Source organism: Chinchilla lanigera, unplaced genomic scaffold, assembly GCF_000276665.1.
Source record: "Chinchilla lanigera isolate Chin_1 unplaced genomic scaffold, ChiLan1.0 scaffold00120, whole genome shotgun sequence".
NCBI classification, from domain to species: domain Eukaryota; kingdom Metazoa; phylum Chordata; class Mammalia; order Rodentia; family Chinchillidae; genus Chinchilla; species Chinchilla lanigera.
The window spans coordinates 429,440-446,273 of NW_004955521.1; the positions used below are offsets into that span (position 1 = coordinate 429,440).

The following is a 16,834-nucleotide window of genomic DNA, read 5'->3' on the forward strand; positions in this document are numbered from 1 at the left end:
TCTTCTGCCATCATGAACTTTGCCCTCTGCCGTGTGCCACTCTGCCTTGTAGCCAGCTGAGTATGGTCTGAAACCTCCACAAACTGTGAGCTAAATAATCTTTCCTTCCTTAATTTTGGGTGTCGGGTATTTTGTCCCAGCAGTGAGAGAAAAGTAACCAAGACAAGCAGTCAAGGTACTAATTTATTTACATGCATTATGTCCTTTAAAGGGGAAAAACAAAATCAAAGTATACTTTTAGAACATAATATGGCAAAAACATTTGAAAATTGCACATGATATGTATTTTAGGGAGTCCAGTCAGGATAGTATTTCATTGAAAAAGTGAGAATTTAGAAGAAATCTGTAATAGAGTAAACCAATAGAAATAAAATGGCAAGAATTTATTATAGTGGTAATTCATGATATTTGATGGATGGAAGGATTGATGGATGATGGGTGAATAGAGAACTCAGCTGTGTTTCTTAGGATTTACTGAGGCACTTACTAATTTATAAATCTTAATAACATTATTTACATTACAGCAGCTTCCAACTAAGGCAAATACAGAAGTAGTTTATATGGCAACATTTAAAAAGAAAAAATACACATCATATGAGAGTAAAATGATGTACTTTTTAAACATAGATATTTAAAGTTATAAAAGTATATGTAAAATTACTAAATTAGGTTTAAAACTAATTGCTCAAGTAAGTATGTACTTTAGAATTTCTTTAATAAAAAAATGAAGCTTCCAGTGAAATAGTAATAAGCTTAATGTTCTATCAGTCAGTTAGTGGAAAGTAATGATTAAAAGTGTGGGTCTAGGAATCTGTGTCTGTTTTAGTTTGTTCATGCTGCTGTAACAAAATACCCTTAGCCAGGTAGCTTATAAAGAACAGAAATTTATTTCTTATACTCTCAGAGATTGGTAAGTTCAAATCAAAGCACCAGCAGAATGTCTGTGGGTCCAAGGTGGGCATCCTCTCTATAGCCTCACCTGGTAGAACATTCTCTATGCCCTTACTCCCTAACGTCATCACATCAGGGATTAAGTTTCAACATACGTATTTGTGAGACACAAATGTTCAGATCATAATACTGCTCAGCAGATAATAAGAGAGTGATGAGCCCCTGAAGTGCTAACCTGGTAAGGTCTTCTGTATATGTCTCTAGCCTCTTTGCCTTCCTCGGTTTCTTTGATACAGACTCAGCAGACTTTGTGTCTCCTCCCAAGCCTTGTAATCCTCTGGACCTGTGCCTTGTGTTATTTTTCTGACAGCACACTTTCCCCAGTTTAACATGTCCTGTGTTTCTTTGCTTATTGTCCATTTCCCCTACAAGAATGTGAGCTAGTAAAGTGCAATACTTTGCTTTTTTCACTGTTGAATTCATGAAACCTAGTACAGTCCCTGACCCATAGCACAACATTCAGTAATAGTTGTGAAAAGAATAACTGTTCAAATATAGTTCAGTGCTTAATAAAGCATCTAAAATAGGTTGTGCTACCACATGAATGTGTTTTTGTAAACATTGCTAATTATAATGTAATACTTGTTCACTGAAAATGCAAAAAATGGAAAATACAAAGACATATCTATAGAAAAACAGAAAATTATTTTCCAACTCTGAAATAATGATTTAACATTTTGATGTGCTTTCTTTTTTGATGCATCTGATATCATGATTGTGCATCTTCTCAGATATTTATATCCTGAATCTTTTCACTCAATATTCAATCACCAGTATATTTTTATAATTTTACAAAAATTTTTATAAGAACTTCTATTTAAAAATGAGATTTTTCTCTACCTTCTAGCATAACAGAAATAATGAAACAGAAAAGAAAATCCACATTGTAGGCAGTCACTGGCAACATGCTTACAGTGCAAACCTTGCCACATACCTGCTGAGTCTGCAAGGTGTGAATATAGGTGAGAGAGAGGGTATAAGAACCTACACTTATCTCATGTCTTTGGATCTGGAGTGAGACATAAATTTTCTCCAAATTAACTACACTGCCATAAAAGGCATTTCTAATGTTCCCTGATTTATGTGTTAAAACTTAGAACTGTAGCAAGGCTGTGTGAGAAGTTTGGTGTTATTCTGTGAACATCTAGGTATCACCAAACTGGAGAAGCCTTCTGATGTGCTGTTTCAATGTTCTTTCCTTTAGCTTGCTGCGGGATCCTGCTGAAAGTGAAATGGAGAGAGGAGGAAGAGGACAGGCAGCAACTGCTCTTAAGGGGTTTTCTGGGAATCCCATAAACACAAGCAGCGGGAGAAACAGAGGGTGGGCAAGCCCTTAACAGAGCTAGTCAGCTCTTAGGGAAGTTCATTACTTCACACTCCCCACACACTGAATAGTACTTGGTGAACTGAAAGGATGAATACTTTCTCCCTAATATATTTAGTGGAGAGATGTGGCCACCATGGAGAAAATAACCCATTAAGATTAGAAATAAGAATGAAAGAGCTGAGGTTGTGTAAACCATGTAGTTTACAGAAAGAGGTTAGCACAAAGATAGTTACAAATCAAAGATTAGCAACATGGCTTGAGAGGGCATGTGTTTCTGTAATTTAAAGTGAGCTTCTTAGCAAAAGGTGAGGCTGAGCTTTTCAAATTGCTGAAGTGTCACTTTATTTATGAGCCAAGATAAAACCCACTTTTAGATAAATGAGTAAATTGAAATACTCTAAAGGCTACCATTCAAGTGCTGTTATGGCTGAAAAAGGTGACTATAAAAATGTCAAATTAATTACGGAAGCTATTTGTTGATTAGGTATTTTCCAAGTCCTGTCTGCTTAGTTGATTGACTCCTACTACTGCCTACCTTACATAGTCAATACGTGGTAGCTATTGTAAAAGCATGATAGTGGCCTTTCTACCTCACACTTCCCTGAAGAAGCTCAGAAACTCAAAGCAGAGCTGATCCTGTTGCTAATAACCTTAGATGAAGTAGAAATAAAGGTACTTCGTTGGTAGAGATCATACCTTATTTACAGAAAAGCTGTGTGCTCTTTAAAGTTCAACTTTGTGTATGATTTGAAACTAGATCTTACATTCTGCTCATTCTGCCATTTCCCCCAGGAATTTAAGCTGTCATTGGGAATTTGGTGACCTAAAAGGATAACATTTTCTCCCTAATCTAAGCATTTGGTAGAGAGATGTGGCCACTGCAGCCATAGTCAAATTGAGCCAAGAGAGAGCCTCCTGCACTGCCTGTCACAGAGTGAGTACAGGGTGCACAGCAACAGCAGCCCTGTAGTTTGTGCACTGTGAAGGTTCTGAATTGCAATCTGTTAGTGTTGTAAATTACATTTCAGAAATTAACACAGGCCACAGAGGGTTGAAGTGTCTGGTGATAGATGACAGTAAGTCATCAGAAAGTAAGGGAAGTGGGATTTGCACTGTGGTAGTGATGGAGGAGATAAAGGACTCTAGAAAGAAGAGGTCGGTGTGGCAGACTGAGCTTGTACAAAGGAGAGAAGTGAATTAAATAATGAGTCAAACAGCGACACGAGAGGGAGCAGGGAGCACAGCAGCCCTGAGTACTCTAAGGAGGCTGGAAGAAGGGGATCTCAGGAAAATAAAAGAAGTGAAGTGACAAACTAATCATTGCTGACCCTTACATAGCACATACACGTAGTGATCAAAAAATATGGTAAATGTTTAAAAAAATTACTACAGTAAAGGACACATTGATGATATAAGTATATTCAAAATGAGGGAGTATTTTGAATATTTAGAGGGGTGTTAAAAGCAATATGGCTTTTACTGTAAGAAATATTTGTAAACATTCACTGTATTTTTTTAAAATCATAATCTCGTATTACCCTGTGCCGGCTCAGTTCTGTGCTATTTTACATGTGTCGAGCACTCCTCACAAAACCCAGCAAAGTAGGAATGCTTAGCACCTCTACCATACAGATGGGGAGAGGGAAAACAGCACAGAAGGTGTTAAAGTGAGCCAGACATGGTGGCCCATGCCTGTAATCGTAGCATTCTGAGGTAGGAAGATTGCAAGGTCCAACAGCCCTGGACCTTTATCAGCTTAGTGAGACCTTATCTCAAGACTAAAGGGAAAAAAAAAAAAGCTTTTGAAAAAAAGCTTGGGATGCAGCTCAGTGTGAAGGCCTGGGTTAAAAAGTGTTTAAGTGACTCTCTCATATCATACCTCTAATAGCAAAACCCAGCTGAGATTTAAATCTACAGTCCAACTCCATGCTCTTGATAATTACACTGCAGTGTCACTTTCATATATGGGAAATGATAAGATGAGCCATTAAGCGGTTGGCTTCTTATTGTACAGGAGAATGGATTGGCAGTCAGGTTGGTGTTCAGCATCAGCACCTGAGCTATTCAAGGTGGTGAGTAAAAGACACTGCACAAGCTCAGCCAGTGGACATCAGGCCCTGAAATAAAGGGAGGAAATTAGGTGGATTAGGGAAACTAATCAAATGTACATTTTTTAAACATTAAACTCTTTAAGAGCAAAGTCTAATCTCTGGGTTCATACTACAAGAAAAGTTTTTTCAAAATTTTAGAAGTTCCATGTTGCAATTGAAAAATATCTTAGTGGAAAATGTGCAGATTTTGTGCAACTTTACCATAGCCCTAGATTAAATAGCATGTGAAATATTCCTTTGTCACCACTATACAAATGAACAAACCACTGATTTTGGATGAATACAATAATTTGTGAGTTATTTCCTTCAATTTTTGTACCTTGGGCAAAAGTGATATTGACCTTATAGGTGTAGATTTAGTGACTACAATTTTTAGGAAATGTTATTAAATTACCAGAGATATTTTTAAGTCAGTGTAGATTTGGCTAGGGGTTATTCTAAAATTGCCTTCATTTTTAATAACAGTGGAAAAAGTAACAGGAAGATTTCTAGGCAATTTGAATACATATTTTTAAGCAGGTACACCTCTTTCCTTTTTCATGATGTGCATGATACTGTACAATCTTATTTTAAAGAAAAAGCTAACGTTTCAGCATTGATCTACAGAGGAGAAAACAGTCTCATTGTAAACACTGAGAGAAATAATTGCCAGTGACCCAAAAGATAAGGCTTCACTGTGTGTCATATCCAAGGTTTTATCCCCTCAGTATCGAACTAACTGCATAACTGATTGACTATTGAATTCAGTGATCAAATAAATTGGAGTAATAACTTGGCTAGGTTAATCTGTTTTTGTTTTCTGTCATCTTCCTTAATCAAATGTACATATTTGTAGAACAAGCAGACACATCAGCTCTTACAAAACAGTAAAAGGTGAATCAGTTGTGATAGTGTGTTGAGCCTGATCAGCGTAACTTTGAAAGCACACCAAAGTTTGGCAGATAGTTTCTGTGTTGTTGCTGTGCATCAGGTTCTCCAGGAGACAGACTGGGAGTTTACTAGGATGTGCCTTGTGTACAGTACCTGTGGAAGGCAGGGCAGCAAAAGTGGGCAGGAGAGCAGTGGGCTCTGGTGTGGCCTTGCCTAAGGCCTCAGCTGACCCATGGAGACAGTGCTGAGGCCTCCAGCATTGTACTGAGTTGGAACATTCAGGCCTGGCCTTTACAACTCCATGCCTCCATGCCACCCTGCCACTGGACACAGGTTGCCCCAGGAAACTGGCTTTCTATAGTCAAGGAACAGTTCTGTCAAAAGTGGATACTGAGGATAGTCAGGCAACATCCTGCCCAGCAGTTGGGGGAATAAATGCTTCAAGCTTAAAAAGGAAATACGGGTGACACACAACAGTGTTCTGTGTAGTAAGTGAACAAAATACTTTGCAATTTTATGGGAAAAGTGGAAATTTTAAAGTATGTACATTTTATTGTTGACATTTAAGTTACAGTGTTACCTAGGAACTTATGAAGAGAATTAAAAGCAAAGAAAAGCAAAGGAAATAATATATTTAGTTACTTCCTGGTGAGCACTTTCTAATAAATTTAATATGTGTTCTGTCATTCATGTGTGCAACCTTCTTGAAAGGCAGGTCCTGTTGTCTCAGTTCCACTGATAAGTAAACAAAATTGGAGAGGTTAAGGGGCTTGTCCAAACCATAAGTTCATGGTATAGTCAGGAATTTGAGCCAGATTCGCCCAAATTAAAGCTGTTTTCTTGATTCTATCCTGTGCTATTCATCCTAGATCTTGAATTTTAGCCAGAAATTTTCTCCTTCAGTAGTTAACTTTTTGTCTCAGTTTTAACAATGTTTTCTTATCCAGCACTTCGACCTCACAGACCTTAGAAATTTGACATTTAAACAGTTTAACTCATTTGACCCTTGCCAGTGCCTCAGTTGGATAAAGGAAGTATTTTTATCCTTATGTGGCAGGACTGTCATGCTGATGACAGTGGCCCCAGATCTCATGAGAAGTGGGTGTTCTAGGGTCTCTCCAGCCAGCCATTAGTGAGTGAGAGCGCAGGTGTAGGAAACACATTAGCATGCATGGTGGGAGTCAGAGGAGAGCATAGCTCCGTGCAATACAAATCCATGCTTGATTCTGTCAATGAGGTTAGCATGGGGGAAAGAAAAACATGAACACATGCATATATTGTAAGCACAGAAACAAATTGACCTTTAAGTGATCATATATTATAATTCTTTAATTTATGATGAAGAAATTCTAAAGCCAGTAGAAATTATTTAAGCGGCCACTAGGAAAAATGTAAGCATATATGCTTTAAGTATGTAACTTAAATGAATTTTGAAATGAATTTATACCTCCTTTAAATTTGCATAACTTCCTAAGGGCTTCCTTTTCCATTAGAATGCCTGAACTGTGTCTCTTTCTGAGACTACTGTTGACTGATCCTCTCAGTTGAGTAATGTTACAAAGGATACAGTACTTCCACTGCTCTGGGACAGTCCATTTTCTCTGGTTTGTTTCTGATGGCACAACTACATTATAAGTTATCTTGGACTTCAGTAAAAAACAGGTGCCAATATTTCTGTCTGTTGAAATGAAAAAGGGGATTTAGGTACATACAGATACCAAGATTAATACATTACTACATGTGCTGTATGCATTTCATGAACAATCATAAGTCAGGCAATTTAAAAATACATTCAAAATGTACCTACATTAATCTAATTTTTGGGTTGAGGGTACCGAGAATCAAACTCAGGACCTCACATTTGCTAGGCAGGCGCTACACCACTGAGTTAAATCCCTGGCCTACCTACATTAATCTAAAGGGATAGAAATTGGATTATCAAAATTAGTGCTGTAAAGACTTAAGAATTTATTCTTATTGTTCTGATTATGAAAATGGTCACAGAATGACAGTAATACCATTGCATGTTTATACATTCTTGTGGTATGCTGACACAATTTATAAAGATTGACTCATGAAAACCAAATTAAGGCTTTCTTTGAGTTCTCTTTGACTACCTCAAATGAGAATCAAGTACCAATATAGTATGTTGAGAATTACTATGTAATGTGCAATGCTTTAATAATTTCAAATTTTGTTGTTTTCAATTTCCATAGTACTGTATGTGAAGGAAGTTTTGCCAATCATTTCAGTTACTTGGCCCAAGTCTTGAAGGAAATGCTCATATCCTAAACTTCAGTAGGGTCTAAACCTAAGTTTATAGCAGAAGTCACACATACTTCTACTTCTAGGGCAAGGACCCCATAGTCACATGCATGCAGAAGCTAGGAAGGGACTTGGGTACCTGGTGAGGGACTAGGGTACTACTCAGTGGGAATGGTGAGACTGGCAGAGTGAATGACATAGGACTGGTGGTACTTGGGTTTGTGATCACTTGGAAATGTAGTGCAAGTTTTTTTGCATCTTCTGATTTTCAAAAGAAGAAAAATATAGGTGTTTTTGTGCAATTTCCTGAGTTTTAGAAAACTTGAGTGGGTCAAATAAATCCCTTGTGTATGCTACTTGTGGCCTAAAAGCCTCCAGTATTCACATTCTAAATCGGTGAGAGCCTGGAGTCTTGAGTCCTCTTCCACTTGACACATGTGGGATGCCAGTGCATTTTTAGTAAGAAACTAATTATCTTAGCAGAATCTACTAAAGAGTATCAAACCTGACTTCAGACAGCTTTAAATTTTCTTCAAGTGTAAAAAATACCATGACTCTTCCAGTCCTCCAGTTTAAGCATGCATCTGTACTATTTAGCTCAAAACAGAGGGAGCTGTTGGAATCTTGTTTAATTTGGCATATTGTCTTTTATTATTGATTGCCCCAAACTGAATACCAAATTTCCTCTTTACTATTTGTATCTCACTATGAGATTTCCTGTCTTGATTCAAACCTTTGTGGTCAGTTTTTCTCTGAGCATCTGTCTGTCTGATGTCCTTGATGTATTTTTATAACATTTTAAACAGAAAGTATAAGTGCTATTTGTTCTGCTGTGAGAGTCTCTAGTGATTTCTCAAGTTGTTTTCACATTCAACAGATACTGACTTCTAGAACAGAAGTCTGGGAACTACCAATGAATGTTAGACCACTGAAAATGGGTTTTCCTCCTTTCCAAGTCTGCCTTTAGGAGCAGAGTGGAAAAATGAATGAGAATGAAAACTAAGTGAGCATAGATGAGCAGTGGGTTAATTTTATTATTGTCAGGCTCAACTTAACTTGAAGATAATATAGTAATCTATAAAAAATGAGATACTAACAGGACGCCAAACTACTACTACTTTTTTCTTAAGAGCACAATATGTTATAGTAATCAGGAGCTCATAAATTGCTCTTACAAGCAGTTTAGAAAAAGATACCATATGAAACATACTTAGAATTGGAAAGTGTAAAGAGATTCTTTTTCCATGTTGCTTATGAGGTATTTTTTCCATGTGTTGAATTTCATTTTTGGTTGTTGTATGTAGAACATAGAGATTTTGCTGTGCTTCTTGAACATGTGATAGACGAGGAGGGGTCAAGCTGCAGTTGAATCATTTTAAATACCAAGGAGTCGAATGTAAATAACACTGTAATACTGTCCCCTTGTTGTGTATGTGAGTACAGTAAATCGTCACATTTTCCTCTTCGTTTGTGCTGAGTTACCTGGTCATAATTTTTGAGTGGTAGATGGGAATGAGGGGAGTGACAAAAACAATTCAGTTTCTTCCAACCTAAGCCTTTCTCTTTTCCCTCAACAGGAAACTCAGTTCCTTTCTCCCATCATCAAGCAGTACTACAAATGTCTAATCAAAGCACCATTGAGAACTGTCAACATCTCAGAAAACAAAATTTTTTAAAAATACTTAAAACAGCATGAAAATCACTTGGAAAGTCAATGTGACCTTATTAGCTCTGTCAATATCTGTAGTCTCCTCAATATTTACTATTACTTTACCCTACAGATATAAAAAAGCATTTCACTAACCCCTTTTGTTACTTCTACAAAAAGTCCATGGAAAAGTTAAAGAAAATTTTACTACCTCATCACCTGGGTCTAGACAAATTTATAAGGTACCTGCTGATGGTAGGTAATACCTGTTTATTAAGCTGATTTTCAGGCTCCTTATATGAAAACTTCCATAAGGTTTATACCTTAGAATTTAACCTTAAACAAGGATTAGGCATTCATAAATTGAATCAAGTTGTCACAGACTAAGAGGAAAGAAAAATGTTTTTTAATGCATTCTGCTCCACCCTTAGTAGCTTTTTGCTTCAGGAACCTGCTTTATGGTAAGAAAGGACATATTTAAACTCTGTATTGCCAAAAATTTTTAGTTTATGTCTTGGCTAACCGTGAGGATAATCAGCACCTTGTCTTCCTTAAAATGGACAGAGTGCATTTTTAAAGTGTTGAAAGAGAAGTATATGGAGCTTACAGGTTGTGCAGTTTCAATTCCCTTAACCTTGGCAAAGATTTTGAAACAAATTGTTTTCAGTTGTCAGGGTAAAGCACTATGGTCAATTAAATGAATCAGCTACTTTAATCATTGGTACTTTCTAGCTAATACATAAAAATCGGAAATGCATATTCTGAAATATTAAAAAATCAACATTCTTAGCAACATTCACTTTCTTATGGTTTTATGTTACTTTTACCAAAGGAACCAATTTGTTCCCCAATTTGGTAAGTCTGTCAGCTGTTGTAGTGTATGAGAAAGGCAAACCCATTTAAAGACTCAGGTTTAATCCTTTTGAAGTTAACCCAATCCCAGGTTTGAAGTGATCACTGCCTATATTCACAACAAGTGTGGTGAATCTCCACCTTATTTTGACTTTTATTTGGAAAATGATACGGTTTCCTGTGCCCTTGGCCACTGTTTATAACTGGCTCCTCTGATGTTTCCTCAAAAGAGCACTGAGAACCTTTCCCTCGCAGATTTGTAGGATACTTGCTTCAGGAAGGCTCCAACCATGTGAAACCGTGTGAAATCTTGCTTCGGGAAGGCTCCAACCTTTCCCTCTCAGATCTGTAGGAAACTTGCTTCAGGAAGGCTCAAACCATGTGAAATCAACCCTTACTATTTCAGAAATACTGGATACAAGACACTTGAGGTATGATTGGAGTAGCCAGAAGTTACATAAACAATGATCCATCTTGAATCTAGTTGCTTCGAAGACCCTTTGTCTCCTATAGATTTGCTTCTTGATTATTTCATAGAATCAGAAGTTAAAGCACTGCAAATAAACTTAAATGGAGCTTTTGCTGTTTGCCTGCATCTCATGTTAGTTGCCAGACGTCAGCACTAATGTACCCAAAGTACAGCTTGCTTGCACCTTTCCTCTTCTCGTCCTCCTCAGTGTCTCTCCACTGCTGCCTTGTTACCCAGCTACATGGGGCGTGGGCCACTCAGCTGGAGAACAGAAAAGCAGAACCAGCAACCGCTCAGTTCACCCTGCTCCCAGGGCACAGGTGCTCAGGTGGTATCCTGTGGGATACAACTGCAGGTGTTCAGGGGCCTCCTGTACACAGAGGTATAGCAGCCTTCCCTCATGACTCATCACATTGCTGTATATAGACGTTTGTGTAAAAAAACACCACTGCAGGATCATCCAAATCCACGTGCAGCTAATCGCAGTCTATGATAGCTGTCTGTCAGGACCAAATCCTCATGTAGTGCCTGGTGAACTAGAAGAATTTCTATATAATGTCTCTTTTAATCCTCATGACTGTCCTGGGGGACCTTTGATGACCACTACCCCTGACTTACAGACAAAGAAATGGCTTTGTAAAGTGGCTGAGAAATCTGCCTGTTGTAATTCTTCAGGTGAGTTATGGGGGAAGGAGCCCGTATCCTTAACACAGCCTTCGGCCCTCCCACTGTCTTACTCTCCAGCACATGTGATGTGTTGCACACCACCAGCTTGCTTTTTCTGTAGCTTGTTTTCATGGTGTCTGTGATAAGGAGGCTTTACTGTTTTTCCAGTAGCAGAATGTTTATGAAATGGTGTTCTTGTCTTAGAGATGATTTACAGTTGACATATAAGCTATCTCCATACTTGCTTTAAGTAAGAAAGAAAATAAAATATCTCTTTTCCTCCTTTGCTCTTTAAACATGAGATTGCACTTGTGGAAGAGATGCCAAGGCAGATGGCATCTTAAAATAGTTTTAGAAAATATGTTCATTCATGAGTCAAAATTACAGAAGTCTTCATACTAAGAAGATTTTCCATTGACATTAAAAATATCTTAATACTGAAACTTGTGTAGCTGTCAAACTAAATCAAGTAGCTCTTTTCCTATCTCAACTCTTAGCTGGGGATGGCTAAATGTTTACTTAAAAGCTAATCTCTTTCCTATGAAGGAGTTTTCAAATGTTTCCCTTTCAACTCACTTTTTCCCTAAAAATATTAACTGTCTGAAATCTTTTCTTCACACAAGTTAAATCACGTTGTTAAAAATCAGTAATTTGAACTGGAGAGAGTTGAAATTAGTGTGAATTTTAGTTACTGAATATTTGAAACCACAGTAGTATGGCTTTTATATGTGAACAGTGGTTTTTTTTGTTTGTTTGTTTTCCGGTACCAGGAATCGAACTCACAACCTCGTGCTTGCCAGGCAGGTGCTGTGCCACTGAGCTAAATCCCCAGCCCCTTGAACAGTGTTTTTAAAACTAATGAAATATTAGTAATTGTGTTTTACTCTAATGGATCACTAAGGATGTTCTGTAAATAAATCACCAGTGCTCTGCCTAGAATCTCTACAGGCAAATTCTGTTGTTTGTGTTCTCTGAGGTATTGTTTGGGAAAGGCCAGTTGTGCCTTAATTTCTTGGATCCAGTGGGTCTTTGGATTGGGTCATTTGTTAGGGTGTGTCAGTCCTGTCCTTGTGCGTTGTAGAATATCTAATGCTATCTGTGGATTCTGCCCATTAGGTGTAAATAGCAACTTCCTCACAGGTGTGAGAATCAAACTTATCTCCCAGCCTTGCCCAGTATCTCCTAGTAGCAAAGTCATACTAGGCTTAGAACCAGTACTCTGTGATTCAGTAGATGTCAGAATAGCAGCTCTGTTGATGGCCACGTTGAAGTGTAGAGCCTTGGATGATATCTAAATCTAAGGTGATTTCTGTTTGCTTTTCCTTTCTGACACTTCTGTCTGGGTGTTACCTTACCAGGCCTTCCATGACCATTGTATTCAAAAATTGCTCAACCCCATTACTACTGCCCTCACTCCTGTACCACTGTATTTGTCCTCCGAGCCTCTATCTCCACCTGAAATTACATATTTAATTATTTAGCATCATGCTCCTATATTAATATACAGGCTTCATGAGACCAGAATATCTCTCTCTTACTCATTTCTGTAACCCAAGTGCAGAGATCAATACCTGGCACATAATCTGCAACCCACAAGTAATTGTTGACTAAATAATTATTCACAGATGCTTCCTGTAGGGGCTGGGGATTTAGCTCAGCGGCACAGCGCCTGCCTGGCAAGCACAAGGTTGTGAGTTCGATTCCCGGTACCGGAGAAAAACAAAAAAAAAAAACAACAAAAAAAAACCAGATGCTTCCTGTAAAGAAGTGGCTATTAAAGTCACAAATGTACCTGAAAATAAATTGGTATGAGAATTTTTATTGATGAGGCATAACTTCAAGTATGATCATTCCACCTAATGGTTCTTATAATTAATTATTCTATAATTGAGATTTAAGTTTTTCCCTCATTTTGTGTAATTAGTTTTACTAGTTTTTATTTTTATGTCAAGCAAACACTGGATTTAGAGAAGAAAAAGCTTTGTGCCATCAGGAAATACGAGAAAGCCAAAATGATGTATGACGTAACAAACAGGAAAATTGCAGTATTCCTCAGACAATCAATCTCTGCAAATAATCCAGTAAGCTAAGGGCTACCACTGGGTGGCTTCACTGGAAAGCACAAAATTCTTTCGAATATGAGTTTGAGTTTTAGAAAAGCTGAGTGTTTTGAAGTAGCAGTGTATCCATTCAGAGTGTAAAATTTTTCTGCATTTTCAAAATTTTATTTTGTACTTATTTTTTCAGCCTCTGAATTTAACCAGTTATAAATATTTTAAGTACCTCTCCACTCAATCTCTGAACTAAAGTGTTTGCCATTCATAGGAAGTCTATACTTCATCATAAAAGTGGAACACAAAATTCTTCGTTTAGTTTCAAAGGGACCAAAAATGACTAGGTTAAAATGCTGTAAGCTGTAAATAGCAAAGATATATGTTCTTCCAAATGTGTTTTGGTCTTAACAAATTATGGATGTGTGTGCTGGTAGGGGAAGAACAGCATCCTCAGACTATGCACTGAAACCTCCTGAAATGTTACATGACAAAAACGAACAACCTGGCCATGCACAAATGCCAGAACTCACTAATTGCATCAACAAAGGGTCTGTGATGATTTAGGTTTCAAAAAATGCTAATGTCAAATTTGTTTTTGTTTGATTGGAGTGCTCTCACATGCTTCTTAATTATAGTGCATAGTTTGCTCTTTTTAATGAACCTAATGTTTCTTACTTTAAACTTAGGTTCAAAATAATAAGAATGCTATATTTTTGTTTGTTTTCTTTTTCTTTTTCTTTTTTTTTTTTTTTTGGTTTTTCTCCGGTACCGGGAACCGAACTCACGACCTTGCACTTGCCAGGCAGGCGCTTTGCCGCTGAGCTAAATCCCCAGCCCCTGTTTTCTTTTTCCTATAACTGCTTCTTGGGATGTATGTAAAGTTCTGGAGATTGTAGAACAGTCCTGGAACTGTGGAAATGACACCTGGTTACTATATATTAGTTATAGAACTGGAATAACTAAAATGCATGCTCTATCCCATTTTTTAAATGAATGTGTTTTGGAAAGGAATTAATACCCTGGACCTCACCACATTTCAGTGATAAATCCCTGCTTGAGTTATCTCTGCTATCCTATCCTCTCTCTATTATGTGTGTTATCCTATCTCCAGTTATGGTACAATGTAATTGTACCTTATGTCTCCTAGAGTCTAACATTATTCAACACCCGCAGTATGAAGAGTGTGTGTGTGTGTGTGGTTTTATAATGATCTTGAGATAAGTGGAGATGGGAGTAAACAAAAAGGGCAAGGAAGAGAAGGTTCCTGTTTCTTTATATTCTAACTGGTAGCCTAACATTTTGTTCAGTCAGTAGGCATGTTATTTGAAGCATCATAACAGATGATACCTGTGGAGAATATGAAGATAAATGTGATCTATCCCTGCAGCCTGGAATACATGCCTTCTAATGATTTTCATTCTTGAAATGGTTTAGTGCACACATCTTCCTGAAAGTATTAGAGATTCAAGGAAACCATGGCTCTTAGACTTCTGAACACCCAATGGAATGCTTACACCAATCGATTTGACCAGTGGAACTTTTATTATTATTTTGAACTTACCCTCTTGGAGATGTTTTAAAAAAATGTTTTTCATTTATCTCATAAGTTGTTTTATGTGGTTTTATGTTTTCTAAGTACGTGATCACCTAAATGAGGTTAAAAAGTAGGATTCCAGTGTTAAAGTTGAGGGGATAGAGTTTGTCTCAAATAGCTGATGACTTCCAAAGCCAGAAAGTCCTTTTTTGTTTAAGTAGAAGGCAGTTCAACCAGTACATTCAGTTAGATCACGTCTGCTACAAAAAATAGATCCATGGATTAGTAGAGTTTCAAGGCTATAAAATAGAGATGATCTAGACAGCTGAGCCAGTACATATCTTTCTCTTAGTCATTGAATAATAGGACTCTTACATTCATTTCTAATGACTTATTGGAATTTTGGTAAGTGAAAATAGGGCTGAAATGATCTATTTGCAATCTTGCGACATGTCCAGTTAATAATAGTATAAAACCAAGAAGTCAATTTTAAAACCTTTTAGTAGGAACATAAAAGTAATAATTTTGACTACTGAGATATTTGGGATGTGAAGCTATGAGACAATGATGGTGTGGATATAATTATGGATATAATGAAAGCAGTTGTCACTGGATTGCATAGAGCTTTTTTCAGTCACATTCACTATATTACCAAATAATTAAAACGGAGTTTGAGGGAAGCTTTGCAGAAATGATTCCCAGATGTTAGAGAGCTAATTTTTGTCACTAGATTAGACGTAACCCAGTGTTTTAATGCCGCTGGAACAAAAAGCATGTACTTCAGTAGACCTTTCAGGAAGCCAGTGTTTTTTGCCTCTCTTCCTTTTACCCACAAATTATTTGAAAAGATAGACCATAAGTTCTTTGTCATCCATGAAATGTTACAGCTTTCTGGAAGGTCTGTGTGAGAAATGCTTTTCAAAGCTTGCTGGAAAAGTGGCCATCATAACATCTTCACCACAAAGAACATATGTTCACCAGCTCTGCTTTCCTTGACCAGCTTTGGAAGAACTTCGGGGAATGACTTTTTCCTTTCTTGACAAGCTTCTGTGCTGAGGCCAAATTGCAATGATAACAGTAGTGTGTTCATGTTTGTGCTTGTGTATGTGAATAGGTGTGTGTGTGTAAGTGTGTGTATGTGTTAAACATGCTAAACCATAAACATAGTCATTTAAAATGTGTTCTATTTCAGGTAATTTTAAAGTCATTGACAGTTCCACATATGTGTAGATATGATTTTCCTTTTAAGTTTCTAGAAATCTTTATATTTTTAATTAAAATAATGCATTTGACACCACACATATGAAGAACAAGAATTTTATTCAAACAGTTCTGCTTGTGTTTTCTTTATGGACAATTGTGAAATGAAGTATCTTGTATATTCTTATCTGAAATAGAATTGTGAAGTTAATCAAGGGAGACTGAATTTGGGAAACACTTATCCTGATTTCCCCTCTGATGGCATTTTTTTATTTAAAAAGAATCAAAAGTGTTTTTTCTTGGCTTTTTTGTTAGATTTCCACTGCTATGGCAAAATGCCTGAGAAAGTCAGCTTAAATGGAAAGGACTGTCTTAGCTCACAGCTTCAGTCCATGCTTGCTTGGCTCCATTGCTTGTAGGCCTGTGAGCACAGAAATGGCATGGCAGAAGGATGCAGGAAATGAAAACTGCTCACCTGTGACAGCCAAGAAAGACTGAGAAAACCGAGAGAGACCAGGAAAGGACTTGCTGTGTGGCGTCCTCTTCTTTCTCCTCCCACTTTTGTTCCATCTCACACTAGCCCATGCAAAGGTGCCGCACACATTCTGGTTGGGTCTCCTCCGCAGGTTGCTGTCCCACATAGCAGTCATCTTGGGAACTCCCTCACAAGTATACCCACAATAGTATGCTACTAATTTCTGTGGCATTTTTCAGTCTAATCAAGTGTCAACTGAAATTAACTACCATTGCCTTTCTATACTCGACATTACCAAGCATGTTAGAAGCAAACCAAGCAATTGATATTTTATTTTTAATCTCTTAAATTAGTAGTAATTTTTGAAGTTTAAGAAATGCTACATATTGATTATATTTTGTTCAAATTGTTG

At 37.3% G+C, this 16,834-nt stretch overlaps 1 protein-coding gene across 4 annotated transcripts in view; it reads left to right on the forward strand.

Annotated features, from left to right (window-relative positions):
• Sncaip (synuclein, alpha interacting protein) overlaps window positions 1-16,834 on the forward strand; it is a 138,422-nt gene that overhangs the window by 19,170 nt on the left and 102,418 nt on the right. Inside the window, exon 1 of one of the 4 annotated variants that reach the window (XM_013507091.1) lies at window positions 10,330-10,455. The exons of the other annotated variants lie outside the window; for them this stretch is intronic. The gene's annotated coding sequence lies outside the window, so the exon portion shown is untranslated. Of the gene's footprint in view, window positions 1-10,329; window positions 10,456-16,834 lie in introns of those variants that run through there. 4 annotated transcript variants of the gene reach the window in all.